Here is a 24,037-nt window from a genome sequence, read left to right on the forward strand (position 1 = left end):
CAGGATAACGAGAATCGGGCACTTCAACTAACTGCTTAGTTTTAGGAGCACCCGTTGCATGGACAATCTGAGTTAAATACGAGTTTCTTTCCCAGGACGTGAGACTCGTTGTCGGTGTGTCATGTGACCGCAAAAAGGAGGGGGAATGCTGGGAAATGTAGTGCGGCGTGTCCCGCGGCTTGGAAATAGTCGCCAAGGCAACTTCCACATGGAAACGGATGACCCCAGTCGTCCGTGTGCAGGAACGCGGGGCATGACATCCATCTTCAGGAGGTGAAGCTCAAAAGCAAAACAGGTTGCCATTATAAGAAAATGTGAAAAGCTCACTAACAACAACAGTCGTAATAAACAGATACATCGCTCCATGATAATTCACTCACAATGCTAGCAGACACACTGTTAAAAAGGCAAAGTCTATGCACTGGTCCATCACTTGTTTGAAATGCTTTTTCACCTCTGTCTGATGAATAAACCTTGTTTTATAATGTGTGCCACCAAGATGGAGAAACATGCTACCTTATTCAAAGACAGCACCCACAAATAATTTCCTTATGTAACATAATTGCATTATTTCTTAAAAACACATTGCTTTTGATCTTGTGTACAATCAATACAAAATCTCAATAGCCACTAAACATTTTGGAGCAATGAAAGGGCCACCACATGACTATAGTCGACATATGATGGCTGAATGGGCTGCATCATAAATGTATATCAAGCAGTGCATGTCAATGTCCTCATTCCATCCTTCTGGTTCAAATGTCAAAAGCAGATCTATCCAATAAGATTACCCACGTGATAGTACTCTTAAGGTGTTTGGGCCATTTGCTGATGGTTGCATGAATTTCAAAATCTGAAATCGAACTTGACCAAGATGATATTTAAACAATTTGAAATGGCATGAAACTGATGATTTTCCCTTAAAAAATATTTGAAATGTTGTATCGCCCACATCAGATCGCATGTAGGTAGACATAGGTGCTTTACAAACATATATAATAAGGATAAAAGATCTCCATGTGCTGTGGAGTTTCCACAGGTGAATTATGAAAATTTGAAATTTTGGATTGAAGTTTAGCCATTTTCCATTGTTACTGACCAGTGGCAATAGATTGAGTCGTAAACATCAGATAAAGGAACTCACCCATGGCCATTTCGTACAAGTTAAGTATTTTTAACTTTTCTTTGAGGGCTTTAATGGTAAGTACCAACTCACTAAGGATATTTGTAACTCCCACTCTTAAAGTAATCTACGGTAGCCTTTATTTTTCACTATGACCTTGATCTTGTCTGAAATAGTAAATTCAAGGTTCATATTTTTCGGCCAGATAAGGGGTAGCCCAGCTGGTTTTCCTTGATGTCCAATTTTATGTTTTGGTTAACATTACAGTCTAGTTAGTCCTGCTTCTTAACCAGGGGATAACAGTGCTTAACCTAGACATTTTATCCGCAGGCGGGAAACCTGCTTCTAAGTGCAAAGGGAATAGGATATAGTTTTTGGGAGAATTCACATTGCTTAGGAGCAGATTGTTCTTCATTTGCAAGGGTAACTCCTTGGCATGTGCCCCTACACAGCTAATGCGTGAGGGGCCAATGCCACTAGCGTTCCTCAATACCTGCCAAAGGCAGAGTTCTGTGGGAGGCTAGCCATGACATTTCTAGAGCTTGTGCTGTGTGATGTCTAGATGGATCTATTCGATATTGTGACACTAAATGTTGAATTTTGTTTAGATATGTCACTTTTGCAATTTCAAGTCTACACACATGCTGCATGGGAAAAGCTGCTCTGCCGCAAGCAAAAATGCCGCTCCTTCCATATCCAGAGCCATTAGAATGACGCATGCGTGAGGATGCGTACGAAGCCCCGCGGCAGGAAGGAAGCGTCAGTAGAGGTGAGTGAATGGAGCCCTTTAGGTAAGGAAGGAAGCTTTTTCAATTCACAATTTAGTGGGATGGGGAGCCCTGAATATGACGGTATTGCCCCAAAAGAACAATGAAAACCTGAACGGTGAATTCTTCATTAACAAAAATGCTGAATCCCATTATAGGGAACAAGGGGATTGGGGTTGTCCTCTGCTCCCCTTTTCACTGTAATCGGTTTGGGAGTTGTGGGGTGTCCCTTGCTTCCATAGGAGAGAATGCAGCAGAAAAAAAAGTTTAGAAGAGAAGATAGGGACTCTGCGGTGGAAGTCCCCACTCACTTTTGGGTTTGGAAACTTCTGGCGCAGGGAGAAAGACGAATCGAGATTGGGGAGACAAAGTAAGAAAGCAGAGAAGGAACATGTAAGTAGGGCACATTGAGTAGCAGGTAGGTGTAAAGAGTGACCGGGCGATCAAAGGGATCACCACCTATGTAATTAATTGTGTTTTTTCGTTTTTCATTCTCCCATGTGTCGTTGTTTTGATATGTGATGTTTTCGGCCGCGTCACTTTAACGTAGAACCAAAATGACATGGCGATGTAGGAGTGAGGGATCAGATGGAATGGGGTTTGGGGGAATGGAGGCCCCCCTACAAGGAAAGACAGGAAGTGCCTCAGAACGAGAAAGGATCCTGGCTGGTGAGGGTCAGTCATTAGAGGGTGCCTGCCGTATGAAGAGCAGCATTAGGGACAGGGGTATGGGAGCAATGACCAAAACACACAAAACCAACCCTATTTATTTAAAGGTTTCCCCAAGCACATCACAATTTTTTGTACCTTTTAACCATAATAATTCACCATAAAGGGAAGGTATTCTGATCTTGGAGCACAGGAAGGTGATGGCAAGCGCTACACAGGACAACCCAAGAGCCGACCCCATTGACTATACCGGGGGTGGTAACATCACCACTAACTAGCCCCACAATACAGTGGACAGCCCTGAAGACAAGCCACAACTCTGCACAGAACTTGGCGAATGACCCATCACAGAACGCCTTAATACACAACATGCGCTGGAACGCCCAACACAGCTGGCTGAGGGTAGGATGGAGCGACCCACTAATCCAACGGCTAATATCTCAATTCTCTATGTACACCTCGAAAACGCTAAACAAACACAACCACATCTACCGGACAGCCATCCGCATGCACTTCACTACACTGCAACAACAAAACAAATCACACATAGCCCCGCACAACAGAACATGGCAGGCTCCCGACTGAGAAATCGTATCTATGCACAGCGAACAGTGCTAAACAAACTGCAACTGTCAACAGCACAACACAACCCTCTCTCTGCCTTTTCTCGCTATGCCCTACTAAATCACCTTACCATCTTGCCTTGCAGATCTGCCAGACCACCAGGGGACCACTCCAGTGGTGATAGTGCCTGTATAAATGTCCTTTAACATTAACATTAGCATTAACATAAAGGTGGAGGTTACCAGCTAATAAAAAAGCTGTCCTGTTCTATTTACTTTTGTGGCCACAAGAACCATTGCCTAATGTTTGCATCTGTGAATCATGAACTTGCCACTCTTCTTGTCTCCGCTGTAGTTGCCTGCTGATGCCAGGTAATGGCGCATCGATTAGGGTGTATGATGCTTCCTCTTCTTTGCTCCAAGTCGTATGTGGCACTGACCGGAGGTGGAGGTGAAGTCTAATCGATCACGTCCCAGATGAGAACGCAGCTGGAATTAAATCTGAGCTGAATATATTAATAAACGTGTAATACCAAGCAACCAACATCCTCATTTTCACCATTGTGCCACTCCATCTCTGAGAAATGCTAAAAACATACTTACAAAAAATAAAAGGCTATATTTTCCCTTCACTTACGAACCATTGCTGGAAGTCGTTTAGTTTGTGAATATCACCAGAACCCACGCACAGACATTAACGAATGGTAGCAGCCTGGGAGGGTGCGGTAGCCAATCAGGTTGCTGGGATTGTGGGCTAAACCTCATGATCCAAAGCATTATTCTGAGCAAGCTGGAAGCTGCTTGGACCCACCCTGCCATCTTCCCCATGTGCCCTTCCCGCTGGTGTGCCCCTCCACTTGCCTCGCCTTGCTCGTGCCTATAACTTGGACACTGGGTGTTACCGCTCCGTGAAGCCCACACAGGGGGTTATTTTTGCTATAATATGACGACTTTGCCCTCATGCCTATTTAAATATTGGATGGTGCAGATGTAGGCATTGTCATGGTGTTGGAACTTACTAAAGAGATAGGTTTGAAAAGACTGCCTCGTTTTGGAAAATACATCAGAAGCCGGCCGAGCAGGATAGAAAGAAGGCAGGTTGGACGTGCAAGTAAATACCAGCTTTTCCAACTCTTCTGCATTCTTACCTGCCCAGTCTATCAACTTGTACAAACCTGTCAACTCTTCTTACCAACCATCTAAAATGCAAGGTCTCTACTCTCCATTGCCGCTTTGTGGTCCTTCTTTTTGCAGACTTTACAGCTGACCCCCGTGTGGAGGCGGTGATTGTCACACTGGTAACGGAATGGGTCACGAGATGGCTTACCTTCAAACTCCAATCCGGTGTGTCAGTCCTTCCAGCCTCGCCTGGAACCTCCTCCTTGCCTTCATTTACCACAATTGGCCCATTGGTTATTATCACATGTTAATAGCCGCAGAAAGGTCATGCACCGGCCTGCAATGGCCGTGTGTCCTCGGGAAGACCCTCCCTTCTCCCATGCATAATATCACAAGCTAGTAGGCCCTTAATGGGCTGGTAGGCTCTGAGGTTGACGCTTAAATATGACATGTCTCATAGCAAGATATCTTATGTTCCCAAATGGTGGAATAATACTTGTTATTATTTGCCAGTTTAATGTTGCAGAATGTATGCAACCTAGAATGTTGAATTCCTGAGATGGTCCTGTTTCATGCAGAATGTACCCATGTTTCTGTAACTCCCACTTAACTCGCTGGGCTACCTAAATGTCTTTGGCCGAGCCAAAAACAGATACGAACATATGGATGCCCTCACAATCACGCATGCTCACACTTACACCTTACTATTGTCTAGTAAAAATGTTATCATTTTATTAACCATTAGTACCCAGTGGGGACGTGGTTTCGGCGGTTCAAAGTGATAATGTCAATTTCAAAAAATTCAAATACAAAAATGTTGAAAAAAAAAATTCCAATGTGTTTTTTTTTAATGGGGGGGGTCTCCCCACAGCCCCCCATTTATTTTTACTACCCAAACTCAAAAAAATATAGAAATGAAAAAAAATACATTCTATTTTTTTGTCAACATTCTTTTTCGACATTTTTGTTTTCGACTTTTTTGCAGTCGACATTATTCTGCACACCGGTTTCGGCCTATCGCCCAATGAGGAGGCTCAGAACGGGGGCTTTATCACGTGTTAAAGCACCTGCTCTGAGCCTCCTCGGAACTGGAGGTCACCATCTTTCCTCGCTGGGTACCTGATCAGTGCTTCCCTGTACCCTGCTCCCCCCTCCCCCCAGACTCTACACCCCTCATTTTCACATATTTAGCTCCACCGCCCCTGCACCAATCACCTGGTGCTGCCTTGTCCCTCGTTGGCACCGGGAACAGTAGTGTTCCCGCCACATCCCTGATGTCTGAATAAGCCCAATGGCAAGTGAGAATCGATTGCACCTAGTTCTCTTCCCCCGATCCAAGGTGGTAATCTTATTTTGTAGTTTTTTTTTTTATTGAGAAACGGTGAACATTTTTCTGAAATAAAAAATGAAAAAAATCATTTGTACCCTGGTATAACATGCCAGGGCACTAATAGCACTATAACCCTTGCAGGGGGCATTACCAGAGTGGGTAATGCCCTGGTCTATTGTTAAAGCCCCCGCTTTGCCTGCGCTTCTCACTGGTGCAGGGCATTCCCTGTCAAGCTTGTATAAAGAGAGCCATTTAATCTAGTTATGTACAGATTCTGTATCTAACGTCTTACCCAACCAGTTGATCCAGAAAGGCTCTGCTTTAAAAGTGCTTCACTTTTTTGTTGTTGTTGAATTTAACTTAATACAACCCAGAGTGCATTTGGCAGTCCAATCTGGGGAGTGAGCAGCAGGTTGGAGCCAAGGTACAATCACCGTTACATTGTCTCCGCCTTCTTGTTTGGGTCTTCCATTTGTCCCCCAGACAGACCACGCTATCGTGGTTGTGGCTTTGATCAATTCGAAATGGTTCTACGGAAATAGTCCCCTAGTGGCTATCCCTGCAAGACAGTTATATGTGATAATTTCAAATATTAAAGATGGCATTCAAAAATACGGCACTGGTTAGCACCCCACAACCCCGAAAACCAATCTGCTTCTTATAATTGGGGCATTCTCCCCCGAACCATCTTTATTCCCGTGCCCTGTCCCCGCCATAACTATGCTTGCTCACCCCCCCACACAGACATATACACACGCTCACTGTCAAACGCACAACATACACACAGACACACACAGTCAAAAAACTCTCACCTAACAGCTGACTTCCATCTTCTTCCGGCTGTCCCCACAGGCGTAGACAGAGCAGGGCCTGTGCAGGTAAGGCCCAGCCAAAATCTGTAAATGCCCACTCAGCAGTGCCATGTAGGAATTTCCAGATGTCAATGTCACTGCGGTGGGCCCAACTACATTAGCTTCTGGCCCCACTTGTTTGACAATCCTAGCTACGCCTCTGGCCGTCCCCACCACACCTGTCAGACTCTACACGCGCTCAGGGGAACGCCAGTTGGATATAGAAAGACCTCTCTGATCGGTCTCCGAGCTGTCTTTCAAAACCAGTCTATTTAGAGAAAATTAAATGGACCAGTTCACTTAATACCCTGTAAAACAGCAGAACCGATTTCAGGGGGCTCAGAATGCAACAGTACGACGCATTTTGAATGTACGTAGAGCTCCCTCGAGCTTGCCTTTGCGCAGAACACTGCACTGGCTCCTTATTAAAGAAAGGATAGTCTTTAATGTCCTGCGTCTGGTCTTTAAGTGTTTGCACAATCTAGCGTCAAAATTCCTCTCAGATAAACTGGCCCGTTAAGTACCAACACGTATGTGGCGCTCAGCAGATACATTCTCACTGGTTATCCCACCCTAAAGATGCTTGTTCAGGGGTAATAGGCGTTTTTTATGTCTATGGCCGTAGATGTTGGAATTGACGGCCAGCCGACATCCGCAGTGTTACTTTGCTTCCTTAGGACGAATTAAAAAAAACACCTTAACTGCTGAGCTTTGAACAAGTTTATGCGAAAAGGATGAACATACTCGTCCTTAGCACTTACGGGGTTAAACAGTGGGTTCTTGGTGGTTTCGATGTTCCGGAATCCTATTGTGTTTTGAGTCAATAATGCTTAAAATCTGCGTCTAGATGCAGCTAAATCTGCCGCGGGCACGCTACAAATGATTCAAAATTCGAATTCATTCACATTTTTTTCTCCCCAAACAAAATACAGGCACCCCGCAAAGCTTCAAAACAGGTTTTGCAAAATACAGTAAATGTCCCCAACTCTGCAGTATAACACATGAATCTATTTTGCCAGCCATAACCAAATGGAAAATCCCTCGCCTTCATCTTTCAAGTTGTGGATCTGTTTAACACAGGCCTAGACAAGTGCATTTCCAATCTGAGATTATGTTGCAATATTTCTCAACCCTGGGCGGCGCGCCTGAGGATCACTACACGGAAGAAGCCATATTTAATCCGGCTCTGATCATCAATACCCGTTGAATATTGTTCAGACCGAGGGATGGCTCAGGTTGGGTGAATAATCTGTCCTTAATGATTCCACTACTCTCCCGCAGTCATTATGAAGTCGACAGAGCCCTGAATCACTGTCGTCACCACAGATAAGTAGTAGCCTGCACAGTCCCTCAGGGCGTGGATCGCAACAGTGGATGTTCCATATAAATCATGCACCAGTGCGTCATCATGAAAAAATACATTGATTTTGAGGTGTGAAGTGATAATGGTAATGTTTATTTATAAAGTGTCTATACACAAGCAAGTGTTTCAAAGTGCTCAAGGACGGTGGGAACATGGAGAAAAAACAACAGAGCCCTTGAAATTTTGAGACGATAATAGTCTGCACAGGCAGAGTAAGTGCCTATAATACATTTAACAGTTGAGACACAGCAAATAGGCTTGATGACAATTCTGCAGTTTTACCAGTGCAAATAAGGGGTGAAGACAGAGGAGAACAGACAGACAATCTTCAGGCATGTTGCATTCAGATCATGCAAGTGCACAGACGGTTACAGGGAGGGGGAGGTCCAAGTGCACCCAGTCGGCGGAGACTGGGGTAAGTGCAGAGAGAGCCACTCTCATGGGTCATTGCTGAAGTGCAGAGAGAGTGAGGAGTGGGGTCTTAGAGAGTGCAATTTCTGGATGTTTGTCCATGGTTATGTAAGAAAAGGGGCGAGGCACTTTAGAGGGAGGTGATGCAGGAAGAAAGGCAAGCGCAAGTTATCTATGTGTGAAGATTGATAAAAAGAAATGGCATTAATGTGTAATAGAGAAATGAAGTGAAAAAGGTAAGACGACTAAAAAATTGAAACATGAACAAATTGTCTTAAAGCGGTTTCGCTCCACTCAATACATATCACATTTTCAATTTTTGGGTTATAGCACGGAGGATTCAATGTAGTGCTGACCGAAGCTTCAAGGAGCAGCGTAGTGAAGTGGAACAGGGGTCTACAACTTTGCCTCCCCAAATGTTGTGGACTACAACTCTCATAAGAACTATCCTGAATCGCAAATGGTGAAGGATAATGGAAGTCGTAGTTCAAAACATCTGGAGAGCCACGGTTGCAAACCCCTGCATTCCCGGAAGCGTTTATATTCTTAGGGAGCAACTCACACATGAGGTGATGTGAGTAGTGCAGTACTGTGTGTGGGGCATGGTGGACAGGAGAACAGAGAACATCTAACTGGAACTGCACTAAGTGGTGCACCATACAGTTGTTTGTTTACATATTTGTCTGACACATACCTACAATATTGGACACAGCAAGATTAAGAGATTTGCCTCAAATCACACCGTTTGTGTTGGAGTGCCAATACAGGATTAGGAGGTAAGTTACTAAAATTCCCCCTTCTCCTCAATGTTCGGATGATTACTTCTCAACGGAACATTAGTTTGTTATAAGGCTCATCGTGTGTGGAATTTCCCCCCTCAGTTTTGCCACATTATTGTTCTTTGTACAAAGCATTACAATTTTGCATATGATAAAAGACAATGGCCCTCATTACGACCCTGGCGGAAAGCGACTGACCGGAGCGCCACAGCGTAAATAGCGTTTCCGCCATTGCACGAAGGAGCAAAGTGCGGCCCATTCCGACCCATCGGGCACGAGCACCACGGCATTGCGGAAGTGCAAAGTCCGCGATGGCGGAAATGACCCCAAAACGGCCCACACCGCCGCCGTACGGCGCCCTAGGTGCAATACCGCCACCCCTCTTAGCGGTCACCGCAGTGTGCGCCTACCGGAAAGTACGGTGGCCGGAAATATACGGAAACGGAAGCTAAAACATGGGCCCGGAACGGGAAACATCCCGGCGTACACCTATAAATACACTAAAACCACACAACCACTAAAATCACTACCCCGAAACACACCCCAACCCGCCAACCACCCTAGCGAAACCAAGAATAATGGGAAAAGCAGCGAAGAAAGCGTGCGACCGCAAGCGGCAGGTCCACTTCTCCCGTGAGGAACTCACCGTGCTAACAGAGACCCTCCAGGAGAATGCTGCCGTCGTCTTCTCCACGCAAATGACCAGGACGGCACTTGCAAACAAGAAGGCCATATGGGCTCTGGTGGCACAGCGGGTAAGTGCGGTGGGGACCGCACCCCGCACCCCACAGCAATGCCGCAAGCGATGGGACGACCTGCGGATACGCGTCCGCAGCATACTCTCTGCCAACCGCAACATTGCCACAGCCACCGGGGGAGGTCCTGAATCACCCATCAAGTTGACCCCCTGGGAAGAAATCTGTGCCTCCACCATCGGAATGGAGAGCATAGAGGGAGTCGGAGGGATGGAGAAAGGAGTGCAGACATCCGAAGATTCAGGTAGGTGGCCCAGATAAAACAATGCCAAATCCACAAAGTCCATTCATGTGAAGTACCATGTGTCCCCATAGTGCAACAGAAACACATGTCCAGGAGAACGTCCACACACATCGGCCTGATAGCGCACGTTAAAACCCACAATAAATACATAATCAATTAAAAACCCCTAAAACACGCACCACACGTGCAGCAGGCACACCCTAACTGCAGGCTGCCAAACAACTGCACCCTCACTCCACACACAAATGAAACCACCCCCAAGACCCCGACCCAAATCACCCTCAGGCACCACCCCAATGCATGTGATACAATGCCATTCCAATTCCCACTGACCCATCAATAACCCTCGCCCTCCTTTACTCCACCACAGGGTCCGATCCGAACGACGAGCTACAGGACACCCCTACCAGCACACCTGCAAAGAGGGCCAAGACCAACGGCCAGAGACCCTCCACCTCAGCTGCACGCATCAAGACACGGCAGCAGCACAAATCAGGTGGCAGCACAGAGGAGGGAACATCAACAGGCACCCCAGCAGCCAGCATGCCCACAACACCAGCACCACAGGTCCCCCCAATGGATGCCACAGAAGGCACTGCCTCTGGTGGCAGCAGCACCATAGGTGACACCCCATTGATGGCAGCATGCTCCGACACAGAAGACGGGGATGTCGAGGTCAGATCCATCCATGACCTGTCCCAATCCCCCTGTCTGTCCCCTCCCGTACAACATGAGGATACCACGCAGGGGCACCCACAAGACGACGACTGGCCATCCCCCACAAGCCCTGTGGCAAGGCAACATGAGGACAACAGCCCCTCTGTGACACCACCGCAAATGGCCATGGCCCAGCAGAGGCAACAGTCCCTCGACAAGTTAATCGTCCAACAGCAGCAAATGGCCACACTCCTCAAGGGCCATGCCGATGAATGTGGGGGCACCAAGGCAGACATAGAAACATCAACAGAGACACTTAGGGCAGAAATGGAGAGAGGTACAGAGACGCTAAGGGCACAAATTGAGAGTAGCACCGAGAGCCTGAGAGTCCAAATGGAGAGTAGCACCGATAGCCTGAGAGTCCAAATGGAGAGTAGCACCGAGAGCCTGAGGGGGGAACTGCATGCGACGTCCAAAGACGTATGTGCCGAACTTGCCGCAGTGCGCCGTGTGCTCACTGAGCTCTCGCAAACCCTTAGGGACATGCATGGACGTGAGCAGGCAGACACATCATCCGTTGCAAGTTCCGTCCAGGGCAGCCCCCAACGTAGATCTGGAAGGAACCTGCGCTCCACAGGCAGGGGTGCCCCTGATACCCGCAGAGGGGGCATGCAATAGCGACAGCCCACTGACAATGAGCATCTTTGGACACTGGTGTTCGGGGGGGGAGGTAGGAGGGTGGAGGGGGTGTGTTGGGCTCACTTGGGTGGCGGGTCGATAGGGTGTTCAACATGATGTCACATATGCCATAAAAAGTGCACGATCAACCGATGAGAAGTGTGGACATTGATCTTTGTGTACTAGGCCATCATAGGCGTACAGTCCATATTGTGCATGTCCCAGACACACGCAGTGCCACGAGTCCCGTGTCCATGCATCAGCCACCAGGCGTGAGTGCTAGAAGCATACATCAATGAGATGCTGACGAATGTCACGGCCCTCCGGTGCCTCGCAGACTCCATGAGGTGCTGCCACATCCCCACCCTCATCATGACCATCTTCAGGTGCTTGCAGTTCTGCGTCAGGGGGCATGGGCACATTTCTACGTACGCACATGTTGTGGAGCATGACACATGCCATCACCATCTTTGCAACCTTCTCATGGCGGTACAGGAGTGCCCCGCCAGACCTGCTGAGGCAGCGGAAACGACCCTTCAGTAGGCCGAATGCCTGTTCAATGACTACACGGGTACGTGAGTGGGCATGGTTGTAGTCCTCCTCATGCTGGTCCCGTGGGTTCCGGACTGGTGTGAGGAGCCATCTCTTCAGTGGATATCCAGCATCACCTGTATGTGGACGAGAAACGTATGATGTGGAATGCCATTGATACGTACGCACACCCCCCCCCCCCTTCCTGGCAGGTCATTGCCGCATCACATACCCCACATCATCATGCATGTAATGAGACTCACCGAGTAGCCAGGATCTGTTCCCTGCGTGTCGTTCCATGTAGCGTGGTATTGTAGAGTTCCTCAAGACCATAGAATCATGGGTTGATCCAGGGAATCGGGCACAACAATGTGTAATGATCCTGTTGGAGTCACACACCATCTGTACATTCAGGGAATGAAATTGTTTTCGGTTGCGGTACTGGGCCTCCATGGCATGTGGGACGACCAATTCAACATGGGTGCAGTCGATGGCACCAATGCAACCCGGTATGCCGGCAAGTGCATGGAATCCCACTTTTGTGTTGGTTATTTCCAGCTCCGAGCGTGGTAGAGAGATGTAGTCGTCTGCGTGCTTCAGGAGGGCATCGAGCACTAGCAATAGTGTCCGTGAGAACAGTGGCTGAGAAATGCCATGCAACTGTCCGACTGTGTGCTGGTAGGTGCCTGTGGCCAGGAAGTGTAGTACAGACACCACCTTCAGTAGGGGTGGGATGGCGGTTGGGCTGTCTATCATGCTGACAAGGTCAGCCTGTGTCATGTCCACAATGGCGGCTATGGTGTCCCGGTCCAGACGGTAGAGGGTGTGGATCTGCTCATCAGTGAGGTTGAACGGATGTGCTCGGAGGCGTGGTATTGCGGGCTGCCTGCGTGGTGGTAGTGGCTGTGCTGGTGGGCCTTGCTGGCCCTGCCTTGGCCTCCTCCTCCTCCTGCATCTCCTCCGTGCGGCTGGTTGTAGTTGGTGTTCGTCTACTTCTTGGAGTCGGAGCACTTGCAGTGCTATCAGGTCCCCCAGGGCCAACATCGCGAGTCCTGCCGGTAGCATTTCGGTGTGGTTGTGGGAGGGGACTGGCTGTGCAATTTATGTGTTTTCAGGCTGTATGGCATCCACCTGTGGTGATTAATTCCACCTGTGCAAACTGCTCTCCCCTTTGGCCGAGCACGTCCCGCGCACAACGCTGCAATTCGGGGAATGGCATCTTGCTATTGCAATCATGTATTTGTACCCGATGGCCGTGTAAGATTGGTTGATATGTTCATTCTGCTGTGGTCCCATTGTTTCACGTACTATCTGTGCAGTCGCGAACAGACTTGTGAGGGGTCAGTGGGACGTAGTACTCGGTTAACGGTGGGCCCTCATGCATCACTGTACCGAGTTGCAACGACGGGCGGGGCGTCCCATTCGTGGGTGAAGGCAGTTGCCATTTTCACACACAGCCGCACTCGATGGGATGATTAGTGATTTCAAACGGCCACAGATGCCTTTTCGACGTGATGTTGCAAATGAGGAATTCGAAGGGCGGCGCTTTCAGTTTCCAGCTAGCGGCGAGGAGATGCCCACAGGTCTGACTGCAAATGTAACGTTCTATTGTTCTATGTCCTTGAGACAGGGCCCATGGCGAGGGAGCAATGATTGATATGAATAGTTTGGGATGCGCAATAGCTACGTGGGCGATGAGGCCGTCCGTTCCCAAATACATGTTACTTCACAACACTGGAATTACGGGCTGGGGCACTGTGGATTTAGCAGGCTGCATAACGCACAGACTCAATGGATGTTTCTAATGTCATGTGAGTAATTATTCAGGCATTTTGATCCCGGGATGAGGGAATGATGGATGGATGCATGGGCAGGTGAATTGGTACAGAGTTTGCAATGTACAGGGCTTCTTGGGATCTATCCGCCTCCCCTACGCTATGTGATGCAGGGCTGCCATAGTGGGACCATCGTCCATCTGGCCTTGTTGAGCCCTCCCTGTCTCGAGGCGCCCTCAGACACTCGTTTGTGATGGTGTTTGCACCTCGATATAGATGGTTGTGAGTCGCAAGTGGTTTTGGGGTGGTGATGTTCCTTTGGAGTGGGCTAGCATGCATATGGCTGTGGATTTCGTGTGATCATTGAAGTGAGTTGTTCGAATGTAGTTCTGATGGCCATTCTGTTCTTTTTCTTTTCTTTTGGTTGACAGGTATCTCCTCCCCTTTTGCCACTGCCATCTGTATGCCACTCCTGCAGATGGATTTTACTCCCGACACCTGCTGCTTCGTGTTAATCAGTGGAGCAGCATTACGATCTTATGGGACGATCGCCAATGGCCCACATGCCCTTACGCAGTACTGGTGGCTCGGAGCAACATTTCGGCCTTTCAGCTGGACTAGTGCCTCCCCATTGGGACGGCCCTGCGGTTCTGTGCGCTTCCATGTTGCCTTTTCGTACGTGAATGTGGCTCTGTGTACCATGGGGGAACAGGGCGACACACAGGTAGTGGCTGGTCGTTTCTTGCGGAAGCAGCCCACAATGGTGGTTGGTGTTTTGGATTTCATGGCCTGATGGCTGTATGTGCTTGGTGATTTTGATGTGCATAAATGTCTATTCTGATTTGGCCCGTGTAGCGTTTTTCTTTGCAAGTGATGTGGCATATGCCTATTTGGGGGGCGATGTATTGTGAGGAGATCTGCATTGGGTTCCAGCTTCGGGGTTTAGTTGCGTGGTACTGTGCTGTGCGCGTTTGCCTACGAAGCCCAGTGAGGTCAGGGATGGGGGCTGCCAATATGCCAGTTTGAATGTTGTCATGCTCAGGGGCGGGGGATTGGGTTTTGTGTAACAGATGCCGGTCAGCCAGGTGGACTGGTTGAATGATGTGGTTTTCGGTATATTGCTGGTCACAGGTGCCTGTGTTTGCGTGCGTTTCTTGGTGGGGGACTGTGGTCATGTCCATTGGGATGGCTTGTGTATTCGTGCCATCTGTGCCCTGCAGCTCCCATTGGCCCCTGTTGTGTTTCTTTTGTTCGTTGGCATGCATGGGTGACTTGTACATTTCAATGGTTGCATTGTGGCTTCATTGCACCTACGGGGAGTTGTACTTTGTGGGCAGGGAGCGGTTTACAGGCACTCAGTGGGGCCGTTTACGGTTGATTCGCGATGCCGTACTTCTCGCCATGGCGGAATGGTCCATTCCGCCATGCCTGATGGCGTTAGGTACATGTCCGCTAGGGTCGGAATTGGCGTACCGTTGCACCATGGTGGTGTTTGCGGTTTGGCATGGCGCGCGCGCGCGTGCTTGGTGCAGTTAGCGTTGGCGTTCACTACGGTGTCGCTAATGGCATCGTACTTTGCGGTGACGGGTCATAGTCGCACCGAGCGCTATTCGATGGCGGTATTGCATTTCCGCCATCGTTTTTCGATTTCCGCCAGGGTCGTAATGAGGGCCAATGTATGTTCTTCTAGGCTTCAGCTAATTTACCTCCGTAATGTTTTTTTTTTCTCCAAATCTCTCAGATGTGCCTTTTAGATGCACCACTTGATTTCCAAACGTTTCACAAATGTGCCTTGAAATGCTCCCTGATCTTCTTACAAATGCCCCAGAAAATCTCCCAAATATTTCCAAATCTCCCTGAAGTTCCATGCAAATCTCCAAATTCTGTCCCCCAACTCTCCCCAATGTTCCTGGCAAATCTCCCAAATATATTCCCCAAATCTCTTTTGTATTCCTTGCAAACCATCCACATTTGTGTCAGATTGTGAGTTGACAGATCGTGTTGAAGTGTTTCAGGTTGGATGTGTGAGCAGGTGGGGCGAGTGGGTGGAGTTTGCGATCCGTATCACACAGTTATGGATGTATCCATCCATACATCCTCATAATCTTTTCTATATATGCCCATAAGCCTCCATGCATTCTGATATCTTCCATTCAGTACCACATTCATCTGTCCTCCTAATTGTTCATTCACATGTCCTCCCTTGCCCTCGTTCATTGATCCTTACCTTCATATTTATTCATCCACCCCTCTTGCGCTGTCTCTCTCCGGATAGGCAGGTTCCACCTGTGGATATCCTTCCTTGCTCTCGTTCATCGATCCTTACCTTCATTTTCAGTCATCCACCCCTCTTGCACTGCCTCTATCAGGATAGGGAGGTTCCATCTGTGGATATCCTCCCTTGCTCTCGTTCATCGATCCTTACCTTCAGAATAATTTATCGACCCTCCTGCACTGTCTCTCTCCGGATAGGGAGGTTCCACCTGTGGATATCCTCCCTTGCTCTCGTTTATCGATCCTTACCTTCATTTTCATTCATCCACCCTCTTGCACTGCCTCTATCAGGATAGGGAGGTTCCATCTGTGGATATCCTCCCTTGCTCTCGTTCATCGATCCTTACCTTTATTTTCATTCATCCACCCCTCTTTCACTGCCTATCTCCAGATAAGAAGGTTCCACCTGTGGATATGCTCCTTTGCTCTCGTTCATCGATCCTTACCTTCATATTCATTCATCCACCCCTCCTGCACTGTCTCTCTCGGGATAGGGAGGTTTCATCTGTGGATTTTCCAACGAAGGAAAATTAATCACATTTTTGGTATTGAGTCTGTCCGACAATATATTTGGGGAGGTGGGTTAGGTCAATAAAAAATGTAGAAGGTATTTGGGGGTTTGTGGGGGTCTCCCCCTGCACACATTTGCAGCAAAATGTCATAAAAGAAAAGGAAAATTAGATGAATTTGCCTGCGATGTAAAAGACTCGATGGAATCACATAGACCGTCTCTTTCCACTGTCTTCCTAGTTTGTGCTTTGACTATATCCCCCATCTGCATTACTGTGTCTTTGTGCATGAAGACGCAAGTATTGTCATCATTCAGCAGCCCAACAAATTGATCGGTTAATGCTTGTCCTTACTAAGTGCTGGCTTCATATCTTCTAGAGAACATTATAGTTGCTGCCGCAGGTTGACTTTGCATCACAACTGGTTTCTTCTCTATCAACTCGTTGTAGCTTAGAGGCAAGTGGTCGGTAACGACAAGGATTGTGTACACCATCAATGTCTGGCAATGAATTTACAAAAATATGGCAACCCCTCTACGGAGAATTAACACAACCAAATAACATGTCCTGTGGGATGGTTCCCAATTAGGAGGCACTGCAGCCAGGTTTTATCTCACGGCACCTTTTAACCGAGGAGAGGTATTCATTTGCACATGAATGCTAGGCGATTCTGCTCTGAGCAACAGCACCGATAGTAGCCCCCAGCCAAGTGTTTCAGCTTTGTTAGGCATCGTCAGGGAAGTTAAGATATGCCTCTGCAGCGCACAGTGATCAAGTGCTCTGCGTCTGGATTAACCTTCTAGTTTAGGGTGAATCCAGAAGCAAAACAAATATAGAAAAATGTGGGAGCTTATCGACTGACAACGGCCCAATAATCTGTTCTCTGGGATGATTACCACTCAGGAGGGTCTATTGTCTGGTACCGAGGCCTCAGCAATGGAAACCGGAGAGTGATCTGGGGATTTCTAGCCCCCAAAACTCTCAATCCTAGACTTACTCCTTTACACACCCAAGGAGCTGGCTGTTGGTTTATTATTTGTCATGCATTGCACACCAAAACAGTTCTTCAATTTTGGGCCTCTAAATATATGCTTGTCTGTGGTTTGGATTCCTTTCTGGGATGCATCTTGTTCATCCGAGGGAGAGATGCATGTTTGAATGTTCTCTTGAAGGGTCCTGCAGAGATTGTGTTCCATTCCACCATCTCTAATCCACCTATGAGCAATCTGTCAGAACAGGTGAGAGACAATCAACTATGCAGATATACACAATTGTGAGGCAGACTACCACAACATCTCTCAGTGAGTCTGAATGAACACCTTTGGGGATTGGCCTAACCACACATGTTTAAGGTGGTTTACAATCTTGCACAATGTTTAACTTTTCTGGCAAGTCCTTTGGAAATAGTTGAGTTCAACCAGGGGCAGAAAAGGAGGGAACATTGTGTCCATCCCCTATAAGTCCTGTAACTAGCCATAATGGTTCTTGATGTTTGACCGGCCCCGAAGGACACCAGAGCATATTTCTAACACTCAAAACAGAATATAAAGACAAATTGTAAGGTATTCTTGGTCTGTATGGGTGAACTGTGGAGGCATGGACAAGGGGAGATGACTGAGGTAAAATGGTACAATATACGTGTGCTTTGTAGGTTTGAGGAGGGTCTAGGTTTGTACCCCCAAAAATGGCCCACAACTATAAAGTGGTATCGGAAAATGTGGCTTGGTGGCCTGTGAAATGCGTCAATAAACTACATGTCATCACTTCTCCAAAAGGAGGAACACCTTACCATGAGGCCCGGGAGGTGAGGCTGCTACCTGATAGCCCCCCTGGGAGTAATAAATGAGGGTGAATCTCATGGGGAAGGACCCCCCCATTCCCTCAGGGACGAGGATGAACATCTAAGGTGTAGCCCATTAGAGGAACATCACACCCCCACACACTCTAGCCTCTTCTTCCTCTGCTAATCTCTTTGTAGTCTGTAGACCTATGTGTCGTTGTAAAGTAGACTACCTCAAGTTCCTGGAAACAACTGAGACAAAGAAGAACTCCCTAAGCACCAACAGCTAATACATCTGCTTCTGTAATAATGAGTTCCTAGGTCTGACAATATAAACTTGTTTTAGATACTACTGGCACCTAACATAATACAGAAATTCTAAGGGCTAGGAAATATCTGTTTGCACAATGGCCACTCACACCTGGAACAAAACCAGCTTTGAAGTACAGGCAGGACCTTCCCTGATGCCAAAGCCACTGCTACACAGCGGTCCCCTGGTTATGCACATATAGAGTCAGTGTCTGGGTATTTCCCAACCCTTAGATTTTCTGTATAATGTTAGGTGTGAGTATTTCCTAAAACAAGTTTCATATTTTCAGAGCTTGTCACTTACCTCAGCGCTTGTATTGGCTGGTGGTGCTGAGGGGCACATGGATGGTGTTATTTTAGATACACTCTACTACTGCCGATCCAGTATTTGAGTAAGGAATGTATTGTTACTTCACAACCTTTTCAAGTACCTGTTATGTACTAGTGGGTACACAAATTGCACTGAATCTATTTAAATCATGTGCTCTATGGAGTTGAGAGATGTTTTTGACCGTGTATTTAATTACTGATCGTGACTGCAGGTTGAGACATGCTGTTTGTAATTTCTATGATTGATTGTAACGTAACAACTGATGGCCACAACATATGTTTTTTTTAAACAGATTGTGTGTGAAGAAATTGATCCTGAGGAAGGCAACATTCACTGTTGGTGTTCCGCCGAAACTAGTTTACTGTTTCTGCCATAATTGTGTAACTGAGCCTGAAAGAGTCAAAGGCTATTGTGTTCATTGGATATAGCAGGGGTAACCTTGTCACACACATTGGTATTTTCAATTCAATTTGTAATGGGGCATTCGTTGTGATATGCCCAGTGGCATTTGGAATATGGTTCTATTCAGCTTCATTAAATAAAACAGCTGTCTACTTCGCACCTGTTGTGTTTAGCATCTGCCAGTCTGAAATGTATTTAAATGATATTATGACCCAATATTTGGGCATTTATTTAAAAGATATGAGTTACAAATATTTTGAGAATCATGTTTTGTCTTTGTAAAACCCTTACAGAAACTACACACACTCTTCCTCATAAAGAGGTGCCTTCTACCACCACGTAGAGTGTGCACCTTACCACCTTTGAAGCCATCACCAGCCCTAAGAGGATGGCTTCGTTATCAGGGTGGCCTGCTCAGCAGAAAATAAATATAAAAATAATTGCCATTGCCCAAAGTAAACATTTATTTCCCTGGATGAATTGGAAATTAAATACAGATGGGTTTCGGCTGTAGGAATTTTTCAAAAGGAGAATTGTCTATCGGTATGTAAATGGATAGCATAGGTTAGGAAGGCAATAGGCTCACCTTGGCATAATGAGACTAGAAGTGTTGATAAGACTAATTAATGTGTAACGTTATCAGGTTCATTAGTGCAGTAGTATTTTTGGAAGCTCTCCTAAAATCTCAACGACTTCATTCATTTATAGATCTTTCTAGAATTTAATTCTGAGAGGTTTTAGCTCATGGTAATCTCTTTCTGAGAGCATCTGTCGACACAACAGAATAGCTCTGACACTTGTCTGTGCCTTCTGATCCGCTGTGTGTTTGTGTGAATTCCTGGAGGAGAGAGGCCTGCAACACAATCAACATCGTCACAAGCAACGCTAATTGTTCGCTCGCACTGACAGTCTCCGCAGAGCGCGCGCGATGTAATTGGCATGGAGACTCCATTCATGTCATTGTACCCCCAGAGTCCCCAAAGAGGGGGATTGAAGCGGCTCGATAAGAAAGTAAAAGGACAGCTCAAATCATCTTTGCCGGCCGCTGTAGATAAGCAGTCGGTCTTCGGATCCCACTGCGGAGTCGTCAATAGCTCCCGCCAGCAGACAGTGAATTCTTAATCTTAAAGTTTTTGCTGCTCCTCTGTTGAGAAGTTTTTCTACAAGTTACAATTCGGAACATGTCCTGCATTGCTTGGACATGAAACCAATATGGATAGACCAACCCACCTTCACCTTCAGGGTTTCTTCTCAAAACGCAAGAACATATCCTCGCTTTTGTGTGGACACCTGTCTGGTATTCACACGGTTAACCTACTTTCATGGCATTATCTCTCAACTGAGTTAAGCAACAGCTCCCTCTTGCATTGAAAAACCTAATTTTCTGGACTGCCTCAATGAGGATGACATCCGGAGGACCCTAAGTCTGAAGACCATCAACATCACCCCACACTGCAATGTCAACAGAAATAAATATATTGGTGGCCAATGGGGGAAAACAGAACTCTGAGGTAGGGCACACAAACAAATAGGGGCAACAGGCTGGATTGCTTTGAAACACAATTGACTTGATGAATAAACGCCATAGGAATGCAAAATAAATAAGTAAATAAATACATAAACTCTATTCTACCAAGATGTGTGCGTTATCATTCAAGCTCATAATATATTTAAGACAAGCACATATCTACAGTGCAATCAGTTGATACACAGCCAAGAAAGGCAAGATCATGTCATGGAGAAAAGGCAAGCAAAACAGCAAATAAAAAAAAAAACATGAAAGGCATTGGGTCTTGTAAGAGTTGTATTGTTATTGTTTCCATTGAATGCACGTGTCGCCTTATTTGTTGTCTTGCAGCTTTACATCCTTTAAGGAAACATTTCATAGGCAAAATAAAAGAACAGTCAGAAATGACCACCCCATCCCTTAAATAGGCGCTTTCAAGCTCCCCTCCCACGGCACCATTATTCCACTTTGGTCACGCGCTCTGTATTCCTACCATGTCTACGCACTATATTAATATATGTATTAGACTTAAATATGTGGTATTCATTTTTGCACAATGAATTCTCCAGTATATTCTGGAACCATACAGTCTGGGGAATCCACGTGATCTGACCACAGCTGAATTTGCCGCGGCCGGAAAATGTGCATGAGAAAGGTGCGACCTACCAAAAGTTTGCACCTTTCTCATGCGAAAAGCACATACATACCCACAGCCCCACCCACAACACTCCCATTACACACCCGCCACCCACACCCTCAACACACCCCCAACATAAACAAACCCCACTTACCTTGTCTTCACGCTGGTTCCCTGCAGCGCTAGTTCCCTTTCTCTTCCGTGATCGCGAACCAGCGTCGCAGAGTCCTTTTCTTTTATGGAGCTGCAGGGGTTTCCCCTGCAACCTCCGCTCACTATACTATAAAGTATAGTGAGTGGGGTGTTGCAGGGGACACCCCTGCAGCCCCTGTTTTTTTTTTCCGGGTGTGCTACGGTGGTGTCTCCCGTAACACCCCGCTCACTATACGGGGTGTTGCGGGGGCCACCCCCGCAGCCGCCGCATTCTTTTTATTTTACTTACCAGAAAGGTTCGCAGGGGCAAAAAAAGCTACAACCAAAGGTGCAAACTTTTGGTGTCCGAACCTCTGGTGGTAGCATTTTTCTGATTTTTGCCCATGCAAACCTTTATAGTCGGTAAACATGTACAAAACCCAGTCTGTGCCCAAGCAGGCAGTGTTTTTTTTGTTTGTTCTTTTTTGTATTATCAGTAAATGGTCTTCTTTCATCCAGTCCTCAAAGGTGATAAAGACTCCTTTCTTCAGGTTACGCTCTGCTGCTTTACTCAGTGGTCGAAGTGAACGGGAACGGTCGGGGTGGTGTTCCACTACTTTTATTTGTTACTGCTAACAATTTCACTCGTTTTTGCAACCATTTTCACGATTCAGAAACTGTTCTTTGTGAAGGTAAAGTGCACTTCTCCACTTTACCACGGGATATCAGTTACGGCTAAACTGAAATCTATTTAAACTCAATTGGCAGTCAACTAGCATGGCTGCACCCCTTGAACAATGTGTTGCACTCTGCTACCTTCCTGTCTACTATGCCACCCAGCGGCGTTCACAGTTCCACTCCCTTTTTTTTGGTACACTTGTTACACTAGATTTACCTCTAGGGCACCATGAAAACCTGGATATGTCAATTTATGAAACATTGCACTTTGAAAACAAAATCAAACCAAGCTCATTGTTTCATTGGCCAGCTCAATGTGTTTCTACCTAGCAGGGAGACTCTGATATTTGGCTTCTGTTTCAGTTTCATTTTCACGTTTCTAACAACAGTTGCACTATTTTTTCACAACTATCGTGCAACGCAATAGTGTACTGTTTTAATGCAGTGCTATCCTCTGGTCCCTTACAAGAACTCTCCGACACCCAGCAGAATGGGCAGTCTATCGATGTCCCAGTCACCTTCTCCACTCAGACAATGTGCCCTCAGTGTGATGGTGAACTTCCTGCAGGACACACGCAAAGACAATGTGCAGCTAGTAGATTTTGATGGCATATTCCAAATATGCCGGCAAAAAGACAAAGGAGAAACCATTTCAGTAGTGTGGCCCCTTCGGACAATTAGGACGTATTAATAAAGAGCAGAACATAAGAGGTGGGTCTAAGACAACCGAGATATGTGACATTGGAAGAGCATCTCATTAAAAATATGTGTCAGGTGAACAAAAAGCGATTGTACTGTATTACGCTGCATTGAAACTATCATAATTAGGACAGGGTAGAGTTTTAGTCACATGCATTTTCTGAAGTAACATTTTTTAGATGTTCCTATTTTTATTGCGGGAATTTCTCAGAAAAGACAAATTATCCCAGCACTTCCTATTAATTGGCTGAGTAAAATTTAATTAATTGCTGATGATGAGTTAATTCAATTTTAGAGGATAGATTATGAATTGACCACAGATGCCCCCCCCCCCCGCCTTCTTCCCCCTAAAGCCTTAGCAACCCATTGGTTACCACCATCGCCTGTAGTCGTCGTATAAGGCGCGTTCATGTAACAAGTTCTGATCAAAGGATGGTTCATAAAACAAGCTTAGAATTGATGTCTGCCATCATTCTGTGCAAACAATGGACGGTTTAACCCAGGCAGGATACGTCCACGTCTGTAAACAGCTGATTAATTTATTCGAGAGTCTGTCGTTAAGCGCCACAGCCTGGTTTGGGGATTAAGGAATTGATTTCAGACTGATCCTGCTAAATTAATTGCTTTGTTTCAAGCATCAGCATCAAAGGTGTGGAAATCTCCTTTCATCTTCCTCTTCTGAGAACAGTCTAGCCTATTAAGTAAAAGTAAGAGTGTCCTTAATCAGCCTTCTTCATCTAAACAGGCAGAATATTGGCACCTGTTGCTGCTCGTGTGCACTCACATTAATTTTAGTTAATGCATGTTTCTTTGCAATGGGGACCCTCCATTCAGGAAAGTTTGAGCAAATGCAACTTTCACGTCGAAATGATCAACGTTTGAACCAGACACTTGTAATAATCACCCCCAATGTGATGTGGGTGCTGCAAAGACCAGTGCCTGATACACTGGACTGTGGAGTGTTAGATGTGTGCTGCAGTCTGTGGGAGTGTTTGGTCTATTTCCGAGCTCCAATTGGAGCCATAGAATTGTTAAACTAATAGCGTGTTGGAGTTGGTGGAACTGTTTTAGGTACCATCGTGTTGCAGGGGAGGACCCTTCTCTTTGTTGCACCACATGCACTGCTGCAGCTATAAAAAGTCTCCAGGAGCGGATCGCTGCACC

At 46.5% G+C, this 24,037-nt stretch overlaps 1 long non-coding RNA gene across 1 annotated transcript in view; it reads left to right on the forward strand.

Annotated features, from left to right (window-relative positions):
* LOC138527350 (uncharacterized) overlaps positions 1–19,372 on the forward strand; it is a 30,453-nt gene extending 11,081 nt beyond the window's left edge. Inside the window, exons 2-3 of the long non-coding RNA XR_011283905.1 lie at positions 1,732–1,892; positions 19,111–19,372. This is a non-coding gene — a long non-coding RNA (uncharacterized lncRNA). The remainder of the gene's footprint in view (positions 1–1,731; positions 1,893–19,110) is intronic.
* The last annotated feature ends 4,665 nt before the right edge of the window (positions 19,373–24,037 follow it).

The sequence above is a fragment of the Ambystoma mexicanum genome, chromosome 14 (assembly GCF_040938575.1).
Source record: "Ambystoma mexicanum isolate Mex_15411 chromosome 14, UKY_AmexF1_1, whole genome shotgun sequence".
NCBI lineage: Eukaryota > Metazoa > Chordata > Amphibia > Caudata > Ambystomatidae > Ambystoma > Ambystoma mexicanum.